We start from the raw sequence: 22,493 nt of genomic DNA on the forward strand, positions 1-22,493 counted from the left end.
GTAATGTCTCTTACTGTCTTCGTTTTGATCGTTCCCTTGAAGACGAGTAGTAGTTTCCGAAGCACATCTGGAGGCATACCGTAATCTGTGGACCTTCAGAGTGTTGATGGATCACAAAAATTGCATCGGCATTGAATACAATACGCACCTTGCGGACTTTTCTCCATGGGAGTAATGACTTAAACTGTCTACGCGTTGTTCGTTCACAGGAAGACCAGTAGCAGTCTTTGAAGCACATCTGTAGGCATTCCGTAATCTGTGGATCTTCAGAGTGTTGATGAAACACAAAGATTGCATCGGCATTGAACACAATAAGATCCATGCGGACTTTTCTCCACGGGAGTAATGTCTTGAACTGTCTACGCTTTGATCGATTCCTGGAAGACCAGTAGTAGTTTCCAAAGCACATTTGGAGGCAATCTGTAATCCGTGGACCTTCAAATTGCATCGGGATTGAATATAACAGGCACCATGCGGACTTTTCTCCATGGGAGTAATGTCTCAAACTGTCTACGCTTTGATCGTTCCCTAGAAGATTTTAATTAAAGCTGGTTCTGCTATCGTTAAGGAGAGGATCCGATTTACACGAAGGAAGCTGGATCTTGTTTCTCAAGAACTTTATCTTCTGCACCTGAAGATGTCTGTGGAGTTACCCAGCAATTCTTGGAACTGGATAGATGGTACAACATGGGCCAAATCAGACTGGGTTCGTGAGGTAGCGACATCAAGACAGACTGCAAAGTTCAGCCGACTTGAGCCATCTCCACAGCAACAAAGTATCATTCGACGCTCCGTCATTAATATGACGGGTAGAGATTTGGACGATGCTACGATGATGGTCTTAAGCAAAGGACTGAATTTTGCACCCACGCCAAAGGTTTTGCCTATACCTGCATTCATCAGTGCCATTGAAGAAGCTGTCCGACCACTCTCTACGGATTCTGCAGATGAAATAAGACGCGAAACTTGTCGAGCTGTTATGAAGGCTCGCCCACAAAGAAGCAATATATCTGTGGCAGAGAGGACTGCACTACGTAAGCTCCGCCAAGATACCGAAACGTTGGTTCTTCCTGCTGATAAAGGTAATGCCACTGTTTTAATGTCACGTGACGACTATCATGATAAGATATACAGCTTACTGAATGATAGTATGTACCGGAAGATCAGTAAGGACCCCACCAACAAGGTGGTGAGGAAGACGGTGTCGCTTTTGAATGCCTCCCCATTTCCACAGGAGGTCATACAAAGACCGAAACCAAGCGGTGCAGTGCCTCCAAGGCTTTATGGACTTCCAAAGATCCATAAGAAAGACGTTCCTCTACGTCCTATCGTGAGCAATATTGGTTCTCCCAACTATGATTGTGCCAAGCACCTGGCGTCACTATTGAGGCCGCTTGTGGGAAAATGTGATCATCATATAAGGAACTCTGCAGATTTCATTGGCAAATTAAAATCTTTGAAACTGAACACCTCTGACCTATTAGTCAGCTTTGATGTAGTGTCGCTATTTACTAAGGTACCTCTCTCTGAATCTTTAGATCTCATTGGAAAAATTTTTGATAAGGAGATTTTAGCTTTGTTTCACCATGTGATGACCTCCACATACTTTTTATTTAATAACGACTTTTTTGAACAGACTGACGGTGTTGCCATGGGTAGTCCTTTGTCACCCTTGGTGGCCAATTTATTTATGGAGGACTTCGAGGAGAAGGCCCTGGAGTCTGCTATTTTGAAGCCTACAGTTTTTTGGAGGTACGTTGATGACACCTTCGTAGTGTGGCCCCATGGCGAGGACAAATTGCAGGACTTCTTAAACCATCTGAACTCCATCCATGGACAAATTCATTTTACAATGGAAGTGGAAAAGGAGGGATGTCTTCCATTTTTGGATGTCCTGGTACGGCGCAAAGAAGATGGCACTTTGGGTCATGCAGTATATCGGAAACCGACCCATACGGACTTATATTTACATGCAAATAGCTGTCACCATCCTTCGCAGACGAGTAGTGTTCTAAGAACTTTGGTACACCAAGCACACGTCATTTCTGATGAAAGTAGTTTAAAAGACGAACTTTCACATCTGAAGAGAGTTTTTGAGGACAACGGGTATTCTCCACAACAGATACGTAAGGCACTACAAATAAAACCCAAGGTGTCCGTAAGGAATGCAGAAGATGACGAGGAAACATTTAAATCCATGGCTTTCCTGCCGTATGTGGGAAGCCTTTCATCCAAAATAGGAAGGATCCTCACTAAACATAAAGTAAAAGTGATTTTTCGTCCACCGGCGAAGACGGCTGCACTCCTGGGTTCCGTTAAAGATGACTTACTACTCCGCAAGCCTGGAGTTTACAAGATACCATGTGAATGTGGCCTTTCATATATCGGACAAACGAATCGTACAGTCCAAGAGAGGTGTACGGAACATCGCAGGTACACTCGGCTTTTACAACCCAGTAAATCGGCTGTGGCAGAGCATTGTATTGATTCTGGTCACTCTATGGTATATGAAAATGTCGAAATTCTGACTTCTGTTTCATCTTTCTGGGACTCCGTACTAAAAGAGGCCATTGAAATCCGCTTGACGAACAATTTAATTAATAGAGGCAGCGGTTTCACATTAGATAAATCATGGAATCCGGCACTTTCAATATGGAACTTACAAAGACGTCGCTACTGTTCAGCTCCCAGTAATACATCGACCTCCCAGCATGGATCGAATGCGCAGCCACAGAAGTAACTCATGCATATGTTGTACGTCTTTGAAGCCGATTAACTTCACTGGCGCCTTGTTTATCTGTGGCCGCATGCGCAGTGGCGCGGTTCGCGAGTTTAAAAGGATGGAGCGAGCGCTGGAGCGTCAGTCGTACGGCTCTCTCTGAAGATGGCTGAAAGGTATACAGCCGAAATGTTAGAAGAAGCAGAATTCATGCGGCTGCATTCCCGAAACTTAATGGAGCAGTCTTTGCGCCGCGAAAACTTGAAGATTCACATGTCTTAGTCTTTCTACGCTTTGATCGTAAGCTGTAAGACCAGTAGCAGTGTCTGAAGCACATCTGTAGGCATTCCGTAATCTGTGGACCCTCAGATTGTTGATGAAACACAAAAATTGCATCGGCATTGAATACAATAAGCACCATGCGGACTTTTCTCCATTAGAGTAATGTCTTAAACTGTCTACGCTTTGATTGTTCCCTGGAAGACCAGTAATAGTTTCCGAAGCACATGTGGAGGCATTCTGTAATCTGTGGACCATCAGAGTGTTGATGAAACATAGTAACTGCATCGGGATTGAATACAACAGGCATTATGCGGACTTTTCACCATGGGACTAATGTCTTAAACTGTCTACGATTTGATCGAATCCTGGAAGACCAGTAGCTGTTTCCGAAGGACATTTGTAGGCACTCCGTAATCTGTCGACCTTCATAGTGTAAATGAAAAACAAAAATTGCATCGGCATTGAAAACAATAAGCACCATGCGGACTTTTCCCCATGGGAGTAATGTCTAAAACTGTCTACGCTTTGATCGTTCCCTTGAAGACCATTAGTAGTTTCCGAAGCACGTCAGTAGGCATTCCGTAATCTGTGGAACTTCAGAGTGTTGATGAAACACAAAAATTGCATCGGCATTGATTACAATAAGCACCATGCGGACTTTTCTCGATGGGAATAATGTCTTAAACTGTCTACGCTTTGATCGTACCCTGTACGACGAGTAGCAGTGTCTGAAGCACATCTGTAGGTATTCCGTAATCTGTGGACCCTCAGAGTGTTGATGAAACACAAAAATTGCATCGGTGCTGAATACAATAAGCACCATGCGGACTTTTCTCCATGGGAGTAATGTCTTAAACTGTCTATGCTTTGATTGTTCCCTGGAAGAGCAGTAGTATTTTCCGAAGCACATCTGGAGGCATTCTGTAATCTGTGGACCATCAGAGTGTTGATGAAACACAGAAACAGCATCGGGATTGAATACAACAGGCACTATGCGGACTTTTCACCATGGGAGTAATGTCTTAAACTGTCTACGCTTTGATCGAATCCTGGAAGACCAGTAGCTGCTTCCGAAGCACAGCTGTAGGCATTCCGTAATCTGTGGACCTTCAGAGTGTTGATGAAACACAAAAATTGCATCGGCATTGAATACAATAAGTATCATGCGGACTTTTCTCCAATGGAGTATTGTCTTAAACTGTCTACAATTTGTACGTTCCCTGGAAGACCAGTAGCAGTTTCCGAAGCAGATCTGTAGGCATTCCGTAATCTGTGAACCTTCAGAGTGTTGATGAAACACAGAAACTGCATCGACATTAAATACAATAAGCACCATGCCGACTTTTCTCCATGTGAGTAATGTCTTAAACTGTCTACGCTTTGGTCGTTCCCTGGAATAGCAGTAGCAGTTTCCGAAACACATCTGTCTGCATTCAGTAATCTGTGGACCTTCAGAGTGTTGATGAAACAAAAAAATTACATCGGCATTGTATACAATGAACACCATGCGGACTTTTGTCCATTTGAGTAATGTCTTAAACTGTCTACGATTTGATCGTTCCCTGGAAGACCAGTAGTTCTTTCCGAAGCACATCTGAAGGCAATCTGTAATCTGTGGACTTTCAGAGTGTTGACGAAACACAGGAACTGCATCGGCATTGACTACAATAAGTACAATGCGAACTTTTCTCCATGGGAGTAATGTCTTAAATTGTCTACGTTTTGATTGTTCCCTGGAAGACCAGTAGTAATTTCCGAAGCACATCTGTAGGCATTCCGTAATCTGTGGACCTTCATAGTGTAAATGAAACACAAAAATTGCATCGGTATTGAACACAATAAGCACCATGGGGACTTTTCTCCATGGGAGTAATGTCTTAAACTGTCTACGCTTTGATCGTACACTGGAAGACCAGTAACAGTTTTCGAAGCACATCTGTAGGCATTCTGTAATCTGTGGACCTTCAGAGTGTTGATGAATCACAAAAATTGCATCGGCATTGAACACAATAAGCTCCATGCGGACGTTTCTCCATTAGAGTAATGTCTTGAACTGTCTATGTTTGATCGTACACTGGAAGACTAGTAGTAGTTTCCGAAGCACATCTGGATGCATTCTGTAATCTGTGGACCTTCGGAGTGTTCATGAAACACAAAAATTGCATCGGCATTGAACACAAATAGCACCATGCGGACTTTTCTCCATGGGAGTAGTGTCTTAAACTATCTACGCTTTCATCGTACACTGGAAGACTAGTAGTAGTTTCCGAAGCACATCTGGAGGCATTCTGTAATTTGTGGACCTTCAGAGTGTTGATGAAACACAAGAATTGCATCGGCATTGATCACAATAAGCACCATGCGGACTTTTCTCCATGGGAGTAATGTCTTAAACTGTCTACGCTTTGATCGTTCCCTGGAAGACTAGTAGTAGTTTCCGAAGAACATCTGGTGGCATTCGAAAATCTGTGGACCTTCAGAGTGTTGATGAAACACAAAAATTGCATCGGCATTGAACACAATAAGCTCCATGCGGACTTTTCTCCATGGGAGTAATGTCTTAAACTTTCTACGCTTTGATCGTACACTGGAAGACTAGAAGTAGTTTCCAAAGCACATCTGAATGCATTCTGTAATCTGTGTACCTTCAGAGTGTTGATTAAACACAGAAACTGCATCGGGATTGAATACAACTCTCACCATGAGGACTTTTCTCCATGGGAGTTATGTCTTAAAAGTGTCTACGCTTTGATCGTTCCCTGGAAGACCAGTAGCAGTTTCCGAAGCACATCTGTAGGCATTCCGTAATCTGTGGACCTTCAGAGTCTTGATGAAACAAAAAAATTGAATCGGGATTGAATACAACAGACACCTTGCGGACTTTTCTCCATGGGAGTAATGTCTCGAACTGTATACGCTTTGATCGATCCCTGGAAGACCACTAGTAGCTTCCGAAGCAGGCATTCTGTAATCTGTGGACCTTCAGACTATCGATGAAACACAGAAATTGCATCCGGATTGGATACAACAGGCACCATGCGGACTTTTCTCCATGGGAGTAATGTCTCTTACTGTCTTCGTTTTGATCGTTCCCTTGAAGACGAGTAGTAGTTTCCGAAGCACATCTGGAGGCATACCGTAATCTGTGGACCTTCAGAGTGTTGATGGATCACAAAAATTGCATCGGCATTGAATACAATACGCACCTTGCGGACTTTTCTCCATGGGAGTAATGACTTAAACTGTCTACGCGTTGTTCGTTCACAGGAAGACCAGTAGCAGTCTTTGAAGCACATCTGTAGGCATTCCGTAATCTGTGGATCTTCAGAGTGTTGATGAAACACAAAGATTGCATCGGCATTGAACACAATAAGATCCATGCGGACTTTTCTCCACGGGAGTAATGTCTTGAACTGTCTACGCTTTGATCGATTCCTGGAAGACCAGTAGTAGTTTCCGAAGCACATTTGGAGGCAATCTGTAATCCGTGGACCTTCAAATTGCATCGGGATTGAATATAACAGGCACCATGCGGACTTTTCTCCATGGGAGTAATGTCTCAAACTGTCTACGCTTTGATCGTTCCCTAGAAGATTTTAATTAAAGCTGGTTCTGCTATCGTTAAGGAGAGGATCCGATTTACACGAAGGAAGCTGGATCTTGTTTCTCAAGAACTTTATCTTCTGCACCTGAAGATGTCTGTGGAGTTACCCAGCAACTCTTGGAACTGGATAGATGGTACAACATGGGCCAAATCAGACTGGGTTCGTGAGGTAGCGACATCAAGACAGACTGCAAAGTTCAGCCGACTTGAGCCATCTCCACAGCAACAAAGTATCATTCGACGCTCCGTCATTAATATGACGGGTAGAGATTTGGACGATGCTACGATGATGGTCTTAAGCAAAGGACTGAATTTTGCACCCACGCCAAAGGTTTTGCCTATACCTGCATTCATCAGTGCCATTGAAGAAGCTGTCCGACCACTCTCTACGGATTCTGCAGATGAAATAAGACGCGAAACTTGTCGAGCTGTTATGAAGGCTCGCCCACAAAGAAGCAATATATCTGTGGCAGAGAGGACTGCACTACGTAAGCTCCGCCAAGATACCGAAACGTTGGTTCTTCCTGCTGATAAAGGTAATGCCACTGTTTTAATGTCACGTGACGACTATCATGATAAGATATACAGCTTACTGAATGATAGTATGTACCGGAAGATCAGTAAGGACCCCACCAACAAGGTGGTGAGGAAGACGGTGTCGCTTTTGAATGCCTCCCCATTTCCACAGGAGGTCATACAAAGACCGAAACCAAGCGGTGCAGTGCCTCCAAGGCTTTATGGACTTCCAAAGATCCATAAGAAAGACGTTCCTCTACGTCCTATCGTGAGCAATATTGGTTCTCCCAACTATGATTGTGCCAAGCACCTGGCGTCACTATTGAGGCCGCTTGTGGGAAAATGTGATCATCATATAAGGAACTCTGCAGATTTCATTGGCAAATTAAAATCTTTGAAACTGAACACCTCTGACCTATTAGTCAGCTTTGATGTAGTGTCGCTATTTACTAAGGTACCTCTCTCTGAATCTTTAGATCTCATTGGAAAAATTTTTGATAAGGAGATTTTAGCTTTGTTTCACCATGTGATGACCTCCACATACTTTTTATTTAATAACGACTTTTTTGAACAGACTGACGGTGTTGCCATGGGTAGTCCTTTGTCACCCTTGGTGGCCAATTTATTTATGGAGGACTTCGAGGAGAAGGCCCTGGAGTCTGCTATTTTGAAGCCTACAGTTTTTTGGAGGTACGTTGATGACACCTTCGTAGTGTGGCCCCATGGCGAGGACAAATTGCAGGACTTCTTAAACCATCTGAACTCCATCCATGGACAAATTCATTTTACAATGGAAGTGGAAAAGGAGGGATGTCTTCCATTTTTGGATGTCCTGGTACGGCGCAAAGAAGATGGCACTTTGGGTCATGCAGTATATCGGAAACCGACCCATACGGACTTATATTTACATGCAAATAGCTGTCACCATCCTTCGCAGACGAGTAGTGTTCTAAGAACTTTGGTACACCAAGCACACGTCATTTCTGATGAAAGTAGTTTAAAAGACGAACTTTCACATCTGAAGAGAGTTTTTGAGGACAACGGGTATTCTCCACAACAGATACGTAAGGCACTACAAATAAAACCCAAGGTGTCCGTAAGGAATGCAGAAGATGACGAGGAAACATTTAAATCCATGGCTTTCCTGCCGTATGTGGGAAGCCTTTCATCCAAAATAGGAAGGATCCTCACTAAACATAAAGTAAAAGTGATTTTTCGTCCACCGGCGAAGACGGCTGCACTCCTGGGTTCCGTTAAAGATGACTTACTACTCCGCAAGCCTGGAGTTTACAAGATACCATGTGAATGTGGCCTTTCATATATCGGACAAACGAATCGTACAGTCCAAGAGAGGTGTACGGAACATCGCAGGTACACTCGGCTTTTACAACCCAGTAAATCGGCTGTGGCAGAGCATTGTATTGATTCTGGTCACTCTATGGTATATGAAAATGTCGAAATTCTGACTTCTGTTTCATCTTTCTGGGACTCCGTACTAAAAGAGGCCATTGAAATCCGCTTGACGAACAATTTAATTAATAGAGGCAGCGGTTTCACATTAGATAAATCATGGAATCCGGCACTTTCAATATGGAACTTACAAAGACGTCGCTACTGTTCAGCTCCCAGTAATACATCGACCTCCCAGCATGGATCGAATGCGCAGCCACAGACGTAACTCATGCCTATGTTGTACGTCTTTGAAGCCGATTAACTTCACTGGCGCCTTGTTTATCTGTGGCCGCATGCGCAGTGGCGCGGTTCGCGAGTTTAAAAGGATGGAGCGAGCGCTGGAGCGTCAGTCGTACGGCTCTCTCTGAAGATGGCTGAAAGGTATACAGCCGAAATGTTAGAAGAAGCAGAATTCATGCGGCTGCATTCCCGAAACTTAATGGAGCAGTCTTTGCGCCGCGAAAACTTGAAGATTCACATGTCTTAGTCTTTCTACGCTTTGATCGTAAGCTGTAAGACCAGTAGCAGTGTCTGAAGCACATCTGTAGGCATTCCGTAATCTGTGGACCCTCAGATTGTTGATGAAACACAAAAATTGCATCGGCATTGAATACAATAAGCACCATGCGGACTTTTCTCCATTAGAGTAATGTCTTAAACTGTCTACGCTTTGATTGTTCCCTGGAAGACCAGTAATAGTTTCCGAAGCACATGTGGAGGCATTCTGTAATCTGTGGACCATCAGAGTGTTGATGAAACATAGTAACTGCATCGGGATTGAATACAACAGGCATTATGCGGACTTTTCACCATGGGAGTAATGTCTTAAACTGTCTACGATTTGATCGAATCCTGGAAGACCAGTAGCTGTTTCCGAAGGACATTTGTAGGCACTCCGTAATCTGTCGACCTTCATAGTGTAAATGAAAAACAAAAATTGCATCGGCATTGAAAACAATAAGCACCATGCGGACTTTTCCCCATGGGAGTAATGTCTAAAACTGTCTACGCTTTGATCGTTCCCTTGAAGACCATTAGTAGTTTCCGAAGCACGTCAGTAGGCATTCCGTAATCTGTGGAACTTCAGAGTGTTGATGAAACACAAAAATTGCATCGGCATTGATTACAATAAGCACCATGCGGACTTTTCTCGATGGGAATAATGTCTTAAACTGTCTACGCTTTGATCGTACCCTGTACGACGAGTAGCAGTGTCTGAAGCACATCTGTAGGTATTCCGTAATCTGTGGACCCTCAGAGTGTTGATGAAACACAAAAATTGCATCGGCGCTGAATACAATAAGCACCATGCGGACTTTTCTCCATGGGAGTAATGTCTTAAACTGTCTATGCTTTGATTGTTCCCTGGAAGAGCAGTAGTATTTTCCGAAGCACATCTGGAGGCATTCTGTAATCTGTGGACCATCAGAGTGTTGATGAAACACAGAAACAGCATCGGGATTGAATACAACAGGCACTATGCGGACTTTTCACCATGGGAGTAATGTCTTAAACTGTCTACGCTTTGATCGAATCCTGGAAGACCAGTAGCTGCTTCCGAAGCACAGCTGTAGGCATTCCGTAATCTGTGGACCTTCAGAGTGTTGATGAAACACAAAAATTGCATCGGCATTGAATACAATAAGTATCATGCGGACTTTTCTCCAATGGAGTATTGTCTTAAACTGTCTACAATTTGTACGTTCCCTGGAAGACCAGTAGCAGTTTCCGAAGCACATCTGTAGGCATTCCGTAATCTGTGAACCTTCAGAGTGTTGATGAAACACAGAAACTGCATCGACATTAAATACAATAAGCACCATGCCGACTTTTCTCCATGTGAGTAATGTCTTAAACTGTCTACGCTTTGGTCGTTCCCTGGAATAGCAGTAGCAGTTTCCGAAACACATCTGTCTGCATTCAGTAATCTGTGGACCTTCAGAGTGTTGATGAAACACAAAAATTACATCGGCATTGTATACAATGAACACCATGCGGACTTTTGTCCATTTGAGTAATGTCTTAAACTGTCTACGATTTGATCGTTCCCTGGAAGACCAGTAGTTCTTTCCGAAGCACATCTGAAGGCAATCTGTAATCTGTGGACTTTCAGAGTGTTGACGAAACACAGGAACTGCATCGGCATTGACTACAATAAGTACAATGCGAACTTTTCTCCATGGGAGTAATGTCTTAAATTGTCTACGTTTTCATTGTTCCCTGGAAGACCAGTAGTAATTTCCGAAGCACATCTGTAGGCATTCCGTAATCTGTGGACCTTCATAGTGTAAATGAAACACAAAAATTGCATCGGTATTGAACACAATAAGCACCATGGGGACTTTTCTCCATGGGAGTAATGTCTCAAACTGTGTACGCTTTGATCGATCACTGGAAGACCACTAGTCGCTTCGGAAGCTGGCATTCTGTAATCTGTGGACCTTCAGAGTATCGATGAAACACAAAAATTGCATCCGGATTGGATACAACATTCACCATGCGGACTTTTCTCCATGGGAGTAATGTCTCATACTGTCTTCGTTTTGATCGTTCCCTTGAAGACGAGTAGTAGTTTCCGAAGCACATCTGGAGGCATTCTGTAATCTGTGGACCTTCAGAGTGTTGATGAAATTCAGAAATTGCATTGTGATTCAATACAACAGTCACCAAACTGTCTTTTCTCGATGGGAATAATGTCTCAAACTGTCTAGGCTTTAATCGACTCCTGACGACCAGTAGTAGTTTCTGAAGCACATCAGGAGGCATTCTGCAATATCGGACCTCCAGAGTGTTGATGAAACACTGTAATTGCATCGTTATTGAATACAAGATGCACCATGTGTATTTTTTCTATGGGTGTAATGTCTCAAACCTTCTACGGTTTGATCGCTTCCTGAAAGGCCAGTAGTATTTTCGGAAGCACATCTAGAGGCATTCTGTAATTTGTGGACCTTCAGAATGTTGATGAAACACAGAAACTGCATCGGGATTGAATACAACTGGCACCATGCGGACTTTTCTCCATGGGAGTAATGTCATTAACTGTGTACGCTTTGATCGTTCCCTAGAAGACCAGTAGCAGTATCCGAAGCACATGTGTAGGCTTTCCGTAATCTGTGGACCTTCAGAATGTTGATCAAACACAAAAATTGCATCGGCATTGAATACAATAAGTACCATGTGGACTTTTCTCCATAGGAGTAATGTCTTAAACTGTATACGTTTTGGTCGTTCCTGGAAGACCAGTAGCAGTTTCCGAAGCACATCTGTAGGCATTCCGTAATCTGTGGACCTTCAGAGTGTTGTTGAAACACAAAAATTGTATCGGCTCTAAATACAATTAGCACCATCCGGACTATTCTCAATAGGAGTAATGTCGTAAACTGTCTAAGGTTTGATCGTTTCCTGGAAGACCAGTAGCAGTTTCCGTAGCACATCTGTAGGCATTCCGTAATCTGTGGACCTTCAGAGTGTTGATGAAACACAAAAATTGCATCGGCTTTGAATTCAATAAGCACCATGCGGACTTTTCTCCATGGGAGTTATGACTTGAACTGTCTACGCTTTGATCGTTCGATGGAATAGCAGTAGTAGATTCCGAAGGACATCTGGAGGCATTATGTAATCTGTGGACCTTCAGAGTTTTGATGAAACACAAAATTGCATCGGCATTGAATACAATAAGCACCATGAAGACTTTTCTCCATGGGAGAAATGTGTTAAACTGTCTACGGTTTGATCGATTACTGGAAGACAACTAGTTGTTTCCGAAGCACATCTGTATGCATTCTGTAATCTATGTACCATCACAGTGTTGATCAAACACAGAAATTGCATCGGGATAGAATAAAACAGTCACCATGCAGACTTTTCTCCATGGGAGTAATGTCTTAAACTGTCTACGCTTTGATCGTACACTGGAAGACCAGTAACAGTTTTCGAAGCACATCTGTAGGCATTCTGTAATCTGTGGACCTTCAGAGTGTTGATGAATCACAAAAATTGCATCGGCATTGAACACAATAAGCTCCATGCGGACGTTTCTCCATTAGAGTAATGTCTTGAACTGTATATGCTTTGATCGTACACTGGAAGACTAGTAGTAGTTTCCGAAGCACATCTGGATGCATTCTGTAATCAGTGGACCTTCGGAGTGTTCATGAAACACAAAAATTGCATCGGCATTGAACACAAATAGCACCATGCGGACTTTTTTCCATGGGAGTAGTGTCTTAAACTATCTACGCTTTCATCGTACACTGGAAGACTAGTAGTAGTTTCCGAAGCACATCTGGAGGCATTCTGTAATCTGTGGACCTTCAGAGTGTTGATGAAACACAAGAATTGCATCGGCATTGATCACAATAAGCACCATGCGGACTTTTCTCCATGGGAGTAATGTCATAAACTGTCTACGCTTTGATCGTTCCCTGGAAGACTAGTAGTAGTTTCCGAAGAACATCTGGTGGCATTCGAAAATCTGTGGACCTTCAGAGTGTTGATGAAACACAAAAATTGCATCGGCATTGAACACAATAAGCTCCATGCGGACTTTTCTCCATGGGAGTAATGTCTTAAACTTTCTACGCTTTGATCGTACACTGGAAGACTAGTAGTAGTTTCCAAAGCACATCTGAATGCATTCTGTAATCTGTGTACCTTCAGAGTGTTGATTAAACACAGAAACTGCATCGGGATTGAATACAACTCTCACCATGAGGACTTTTCTCCATGGGAGTTATGTCTTAAAAGTGTCTACGCTTTGATCGTTCCCTGGAAGACCAGTCGCAGTTTCCGAAGCACATCTGTAGGCATTCCGTAATCTGTGGACCTTCAGAGTCTTGATGAAACAAAAAAATTGAATCGGGATTGAATACAACAGACACCTTGCGGACTTTTCTCCATGGGAGTAATGTCTCGAACTGTATACGCTTTGATCGATCCCTGGAAGACCACTAGTAGCTTCCGAAGCAGGCATTCTGTAATCTGTGGACCTTCAGACTATCGATGAAACACAGAAATTGCATCCGGATTGGATACAACAGGCACCATGCGGACTTTCCTCCATGGGAGTAATGTCTCTTACTGTCTTCGTTTTGATCGTTCCCTTGAAGACGAGTAGTAGTTTCCGAAGCACATCTGGAGGCATACCGTAATCTGTGGACCTTCAGAGTGTTGATGGATCACAAAAATTGCATCGGCATTGAATACAATACGCACCTTGCGGACTTTTCTCCATGGGAGTAATGACTTAAACTGTCTACGCGTTGTTCGTTCACAGGAAGACCAGTAGCAGTCTTTGAAGCACATCTGTAGGCATTCCGTAATCTGTGGATCTTCAGAGTGTTGATGAAACACAAAGATTGCATCGGCATTGAACACAATAAGATCCATGCGGACTTTTCTCCACGGGAGTAATGTCTTGAACTGTCTACGCTTTGATCGATTCCTGGAAGACCAGTAGTAGTTTCCGAAGCACATTTGGAGGCAATCTGTAATCCGTGGACCTTCAAATTGCATCGGGATTGAATATAACAGGCACCATGCGGACTTTTCTCCATGGGAGTAATGTCTTAAACTGTCTACGCTTTGATCGTTCCCTGGAAGACTAGTAGTAGTTTCCGAAGAACATCTGGTGGCATTCGAAAATCTGTGGACCTTCAGAGTGTTGATGAAACACAAAAATTGCATCGGCATTGAACACAATAAGCTCCATGCGGACTTTTCTCCATGGGAGTAATGTCTTAAACTTTCTACGCTTTGATCGTACACTGGAAGACTAATAGTAGTTTCCAAAGCACATCTGAATGCATTCTGTAATCTGTGTACCTTCAGAGTGTTGATTAAACACAGAAACTCCATCGGGATTGAATACAACTCTCACCATGAGGACTTTTCTCCATGGGAGTTATGTCTTAAAAGTGTCTACGCTTTGATCGTTCCCTGGAAGACCAGTAGCAGTTTCCGAAGCACATCTGTAGGCATTCCGTAATCTGTGGACCTTCAGACTATCGATGAAACACAGAAATTGCATCCGGATTGGATACAACAGGCACCATGCAGACTTTTCTCCATGGGAGTAATGTCTCTTACTGTCTTCGTTTTGATCGTTCCCTTGAAGACGAGTAGTAGTTTCCGAAGCACATCTGGAGGCATTCTGTAATCTGTGGACCTTCAGAGTGTTGATGAAATTCAGAAATTGCATCGGGATTCAATACAACAGTCACCATGCGGACTTTTCTCCATGAGAGTATTGTATCAAACTCTCTACGCTTTCATCAATCCCTGGAAGACCAGTAGTAGTTTTCGAAGCACATCTGGAGGCATACCGTAATCTGTGGACCTTCAGAGTGTTGATGAATCACAAAAATTGCATCGGCATTGAATACAATACGCACCTTGCGGACTTTTCTCCATGGGAGTGTTGACTTAAACTGTCTACGCGTTGATCGTTTACAGGAAGACCAGTAGCAGTCTTTGAAGCACATCTGTAGGCATTCCGTAATCTGTGGATCTTCAGAGTGTTGATGAAACACAAAGATTGCATCGGCATTGAACACAATAAGATCCATGCGGACTTTTCTCCACGGGAGTAATGTCTTGAACTGTCTACGCTTTGATCGATTCCTGGAAGACCAGTAGTAGTTTCCGAAGCACATTTGGAGGCAATCTGTAATCCGTGGACCTTCAAATTGCATCGGGATTGAATATAACAGGCACCATGCGGACTTTTCTCCATGGGAGTAATGTCTCAAACTGTCTACGCTTTGATCGTTCCCTAGAAGACTAGTAGTAGTTACCGAAGCACATCTGAGGGCATTCTGTAATCTGTATACCTTCAGAGTGTTGATTAAACACAGATATTGCATCGGCATTCAATACAACAGTCACCAAACTCTCTTTTCTCGATGGGAATAATGTCTCAAACTGTCTAGGCTTTAATCGATTCCTGACGACCAGTAGTAGTTTCTGAAGCACATCAGGAGGCATTCTGCAATCCGCGGACCTCCAGAGTGTTGATGAAACACTGTAATTGCATCGTTATTGAATACAAGATGCACCATGTGTATTTTTTCTATGGGAGTAATGTCTCAAACCTTCTACGGTTTGATCGCTTCCTGAAAGGCCAGTAGTATTTTCGGAAGCACATCTAGAGGCATTCTGTAATTTGTGGACTTTCAGAATGTTGATGAAACACAAAAATTGCATCGGCATTTAATACAATAATCACCATGAAGACTTTTCTCCATGGGAGTAATATCTTAAACTGTCTACGCTTTGATCGTTCCCTGGAAGACCATTGGTAGTTTCCGAAGCACATCTGGAGGTATTCTGTAATCTGTGGACCATCAGCGTGTTGATGAAACATAGAAACTGCATCGGGATTGAATACAACAGGCACCATGAGGACTTTTCTCCATGGGAGTAATGTCTTAAAGTGTCTACGCTTTGATCGTTCCCTGTAAGACCAGTAGTTGTTTCCGAAGCACATCTGGAGGCATTCTGTAATCTGTGTACCATCAGAGTGTTGAGGAAACACAGAAACTGCATCGGGATTGAATACGACAGGCACCATTTGGACTTTTCTCCATGGGAGTAATGTCTTAAACTGTATACGCTTTGGTCGTTCCTGGAAGACCAGTAGCAGTTTCCGAAGAACATCTGTAGGCATTCCGTAATCTGTGGACCTTCAGAGTGTTGATGAAACACAAAAATTGTATCGGCTTTGAATACAATAAGCACCATGCGGACTTTTCTCCATGGGAGTTATGACTTGAACTGTCTACGCTTCGATCGTTCCCTGGAATACCAGTAGTAGATTCCGAAGGACATCTGGAGGCATTATGTAATCTGTGGACCATCAGAGTTTTGATGAAACACAAAATTGCATCGGCATTGAATACAATAAGCACCATGAAGACTTCTCTCCATGGGAGAAATGTGTTAAACTGTGTACGGTTTGATCGATTACTGGAAGACAACTAGTCGTTTCCGAAACACATCTGTAGGCATACTGTAATCTATGTACCTTCACAGTGTTGATCAAACACAGAAATTGCATCGTGATAGAATAAAACAGTCACCATGCAGACTTTTCTCCATGGGAGTAATGTCTTAAACTGTCTACGCTTTGATCGTACCCTGGAAGACCAGTAACAGTTTCCGATGCACATCTGTAGGCATTCTGTAATCTGTGTACCTTCAGAGTGTTGATTAAACACAGAAATTGCATCGGGATAGAATATAAGAGACACCATGCGGACTTTTCTCCATGGGAGGATTGTCTTAAAATGTCTACGGTTTGATCGTTCCCTGTAAGACCAGTAGCAGTGTCTGAAGCATATCTGTAGGCATTCCGTAATCTGTGGACCCTCAGAGTGTTGATGAAACCAAAGATTGCATCGGCGTTGAATACAATAAGCACCATGCGGACTTTTCTCCATGGGAGTAATGTCTTAAACTGTCTTCGCTTTGATCGTTCCCGTGAAGACCATTAGTAGTTTCCGAAGCACATCAGTAGGCATTCCGTAATCTGTGGAACTTCAGAGTGTTGATGAAACACAAAAATTGCATCGGCATTGATTACAATAAGCACCATGCGGACTTTTCTCCTTGGGAATAATGTCTTAAACTGTCTATGCTTTGATTGTTCCCTGGAAGACCAGTAGTAGTTTCCGAAGCACATCTGGAGGCATTCTGTTATCTGTGGACCATCAGAGTGTTGATGAAACACAGAAACTGCAACGGGATTGAATACAACAGGCACTATGCGGACTTTTCACCATGGGAGTAATGTCTTAAAATGCCTACGCTTTGATCGAATCCTGGAAGACGAGTTGCAGTTTCCGAAGCACATCTGTAGGCATTCCTTAATCTGTGGACCTTCAGAGTGTTGATGAAACACAGAAGCTGCATCGACATTAAATACAATAAGCACCATGCCGACTTTTCTCCGTGTGAGTAATGTCTTAAACTGTCTGCGCTTTGGTCGTTCCCTGGAAGAGCAGTAGCAGTTTCCGAAACACATCTGTAAGCATTCCATAATCTGTGGACGGTCAGAGTATTGATGAAACACAGATATTGCATCGGGATAGAATATAATATTCACAATGCGGACTTTTCTCCATGGGAGTAATATCTTAAACTGTCTACGGTTTGATCGTTCCCTGGAAGACCAGTAGTTGTTTCCGAAGCACATCTGGAGGCATTCAGTAATCTGTGGACCTTCAGAGTGTTGATGAAACACAGGAACTGCATCGGCATTGACTACAATAAGTACAATGCGAACTTTTCTCCATGGGAGTAACGTCTTAAACTGTCTACGGTTTCATCGTTCCCTGGAAGACAAGTAGTAGTTTCCGAAGCACATCTGTAGGCATTCCGTAATCTGTGAACATTCGGAGTGTTGATGAAACACAAAAATTGCATCGGCATTGATTACAATAAGCACCATGCGGACTTTTCTCCATGCGAGTAATGTCTTAAATTGTCTACGCTTTGATAGCACCCTGGAAGACCAGTAGTAGTTTCCGAAACACATCTGGAGGCATTCTGTAATCTGTGGACCATCAGAGTGTTGATGAAACACAGAAACTGCATCGGGATTGAATACAACAGGCACCATGCAGACTATTCTACATGGGAGTAATGTCTTAAACTGTCTACGCTTTGATCTTTCCCTGGAAGACCAGTAGCAGTTTCCGAAGCACATCTGTAAGCATTCCATAATCTGTGGACCGTCAGAGTATTGATGAAACACAAATTGCATCGGCATTGAATACAATAAGCACAATGCGGACTTTCCTCCATGGGAGTAATGTCTTAAAATGTCTACGCTTTGATCGCACCCTCGAAGACCAGTAGTAGTTTCCGAAGCACATCTGGAGGCATTCTGTAATCTGTGGACCATCAGAGTGTTGATGAAACACAGAAACTGCATCGGGATGGAATACAACAGGCACCATACGGACTTTTCTCCATGGGAGTAATGTCTTAAATCGTCTACGCTTTGATAGCACCCTGGAAGACCAGTAGTAGTTTCCGAAACACATCTGGAGGCATTCTGTAATCTGTGGACCATCAGAGTGTTGATGAAACACAGAAACTGCATCGGGATTGAATACAACAGGCACCATGCAGACTATTCTACATGGGAGTAATGTCTTAAACTGTCTACGCTTTGATCTTTCCCTGGAAGACCAGTAGCAGTTTCCGAAGCACATCTGTAAGCATTCCATAATCTGTGGACCGTCAGAGTATTGATGAAACACAAATTGCATCGGCATTGAATACAATAAGCACAATGCGGACTTTCCTCCATGGGAGTAATGTCTTAAACAGTCTACGCTATGATCGAATCCTGGAAGACCAGTAGCTGTTTCCGAAGCTCAGCTGTAGGCATTCAGTAATCTGTGGACCTTCAGAGTGTTGATGAAACACAGGAACTGCAGTGGCATCGAATACAATTAGTACAATGCGAACTTTTCTCCATGGGAGTAATGTCTTAAATTGTCTACGCTTTCATCGTTCCATGGAAGACCAGTAGTAGTTTCCGAAGTACAATTGTAGGCATTCCGTAACCTGTGGACATTCGGATTGTTGATGAATTACAAAAATTGCATCTGCATTGAATACAATAAGCACCATGCAGTCTTTTCTCCATGCGAGTAATGTCTTAAACTGTCTACGGTTTGATCGTTCCCTGGAAGACCAGTAGCAGTTTCCGAAGCACATCTGTAAGAATTCCGTAATCTGTGGACCTTCAGAGTATTGATGAAACACAAAATTGCATCGGCATTGAATACAATAAGCACCATGCGGACTTTTCTCCATGGGAGTAATGTCTTAGACTGTCTACGCTTTGATCGTTCCCTGGAAGACCAGTAGTTGTTTCCGAAGCACATCTGGAGGCATTCAGTAATCTGTGGACCTTCAGACTGTTGATGAAACACAGGAACTGCATTGGCATTGACTACAATTAGTACAATGCGAACTTTTCTCCATGGGAGTAATGTCTTAAATTGTCTACGCTTTCATCGTTCCATGGAAGACCAGTAGTAGTTTCCGAAGCACATCTGTAGGCATTCCGTAATCTGTGGACATTCGGATTGTTGACGAAACACAAAAATTGCATCTGCATTGAATACAATAAGCACCATGCAGTCTTTTCTCCATGCGAGTAATGTCTTAAACTGTCTACGCTTTGATCAATCGATGGAAGACCAGTAGTAGTTTCCGAAGCACATCTGGAGGCTTTCTGTAATCCGTGTAACATCAGAGTGTTGATGAAACACAGGAACTGCATCGGGATTGAATACAACAGGCACCATGGAGACTTTTCTCCATGGGAGGAATGTAATAAACCGACTACGCTTTGATCGTTCCCTGAGAGAACGGTAGCAGTTTCCGAAGCACATCTGTAGGCATTCCGTAATCTGTGGACCTTCAGTGTGTTAATGAAACACAAAAATTGCATCGGCATTGAATACAATGAGCACCATGCGGACTTTTCTTCTTGGGAGTAATGTCTTAAACTGTCTACGATTTGATCGCTCTCTGGAAACCAGTAGTAGTTTCCGAAGCACATCTGGAGGCACTCTGTATTCCGCGGACTATCAGAGTGTTGATGAAACACAGAAACTGCATCGGCATTGAATTCAACAGCCACCATGCGTACTCTTCTCCATGGGAGTAATGTCTCAAACTGTCTACGCTTTGATCGTACCCTGTAAGACCAGTAGCAGTTTCTGAAGCACATCTGTAGGCATTCCGTAATCTGTGGACCTTCAGAGTGTTGATGAAACACAAAAATTGCATCGGCATTGAATACAATAAGCACCATGCGTCCTTTTCTTCATGGGAGAAATGTCCTTAACTGTCTACGCTTTGATTGTTCCCTGGAAGACCAGTAGTAGTTTCCGAAGCACATCTAGAGGCATTCTGTAATCTGTTGACCATCAGAGTGTTGATGAAACACAGAAACTGCATCGGGATTGAATATTACAGGCACCATGCGGACTTTTCTCCATGGGAGTAATGTCTTAAACTGTCTACGCTTTGATCGTTCCCTGCAAGACCAGTAGCAGTTTCCGAAGCACATCTGGAGGCATTCTGAAATCTGTGGACATGCAGATTGTTGATGAAACACAAAAATTGCGTCGGCATTTAACACAATAGGCACCATGCGGACTTTTCTCCATTTGAGTAATGTCTTAAACTGTCTACGGTTTCATCGATTCCTGGAAGACCAGTAGTAGTTTCCGAAACACATCTGGAGGCATTCTGTAATCTGTGTACCTTCAGAGTGTTGACTAAACACAGATATTGCGTCGGGATAGAATATAATATTCACCATGCGGACTTTTCTCCATGGGAGTAATGTCTTAAACTGTCTACGCTTTGATCGTTCGATGGAAGACCAGTAGTAGTTTCCGAAGCACATCTGGAGGCATCCTGTAATCTGTGGAACATCAGAGTGTTGATGAAACACAGAAACTGCATCGGAATTGAACACAACAGGCACCATGCGGACTTTTCACCATGGGAGTAATGTCTTAAACAGTCTACGCTATGATCGAATCCTGGAAGACCAGTAGCTGTTTCCGAAGCACAGCTGTAGGCATTCCGTAATCTGTGGACCTTCAGATTGTTGATGAAACACAGGAACTACATCGGCATTGACTACAATAAGTACAATGTGAACATTTCTCCATGGGAGTAATGTCTTAAATTGTCTACGCTTTCATCGTTCCATGGAAGACCAGTAGTAGTTTCCGAAGCACATCTGTAGGCATTCCGTAATCTGTGGAGATTCGGATTTTTGATGAAACACAAAATTTGCATCTGCATTGAATACAATAAGCACCATGCGGTCTTTTCTCCATGCGAGTAATGTCTTAAACTGTCTACGCTTTGATCGATTCCTTTAAGACCAGTAGTAGTTTCCGAAGTACATCTGGAGGCATTCTGTAATCTGTGGACCATCAGAGTGTTGATGAAACACAGAAACTGCATCGGGATTGAATACAACAGGCACCATGCAGACTATTCTACATGGGAGTATGGTCTTAACTGTCTACGCTTTGATCGCACCCTGGAAGACCAGTAGTAGTTTCCGAAGCACATCAGGAGGCACTCTGTAATCTGTGGACCATCATAGTGTTGATGAAACACAGAAACTGCATCGGGTTTGAATACAACAGCCACCATGCGGACTTTTCTCCATTTGAGTAATGTCTTAAACTGTCTACGCTATGATCGATTCCTGGAAGACCAGTAGTAGTTTCCGAAGCACATCTGGAGGCATTCTGTAATCTGTGTACCTTCAGAGTGTTGATGATACACAAAAATTACATCGGCATTGAATACTACAGGCACAATGCAAACTTTTCTACATGGGTGTAACGTCTTAAACTGTCTACGCTTTGATCGTTCCCTGCAAGACCAGTAGTAGTTTCCGAAGCACATCTGTAGGCATTCCGTAATTTGTGGACCTTCAGAATGTTGATGAAACACAAAAATTGCAACGGCATTGAATACAATTAACACTATGCGGACTTTTCTCCATATGAGTAATGACTTAAACTGTCTACGCTTTGATCGATTCCTGGAAGACCAGTAGTAGTTTCCGAAGCACATCTGGAGGCATTCTATAATCTGTGGACCATCAGAGTGTTGATGAAACACAGAAACTGCATCGGGATAGAGTACTACAGGCACCATGCGAACTTTTCTCCATGGGAGTAATGTCATTAAGGGTCTACGCTTTGATTGTTCCCTGGAAGACCAGTAATAGTTTCCAAAGCACATCTGGAGGCATTCTGTAATTTGTGGACCTTCAGAGTTTTGATGAAACACAAAGACTGCATCAGGATTGAATACTACAGGCACCATGCGGAATTTTCTCCATGGGAGTAATGT

Source organism: Schistocerca gregaria, chromosome 9, assembly GCF_023897955.1.
Source record: "Schistocerca gregaria isolate iqSchGreg1 chromosome 9, iqSchGreg1.2, whole genome shotgun sequence".
Lineage (NCBI taxonomy): Eukaryota > Metazoa > Arthropoda > Insecta > Orthoptera > Acrididae > Schistocerca > Schistocerca gregaria.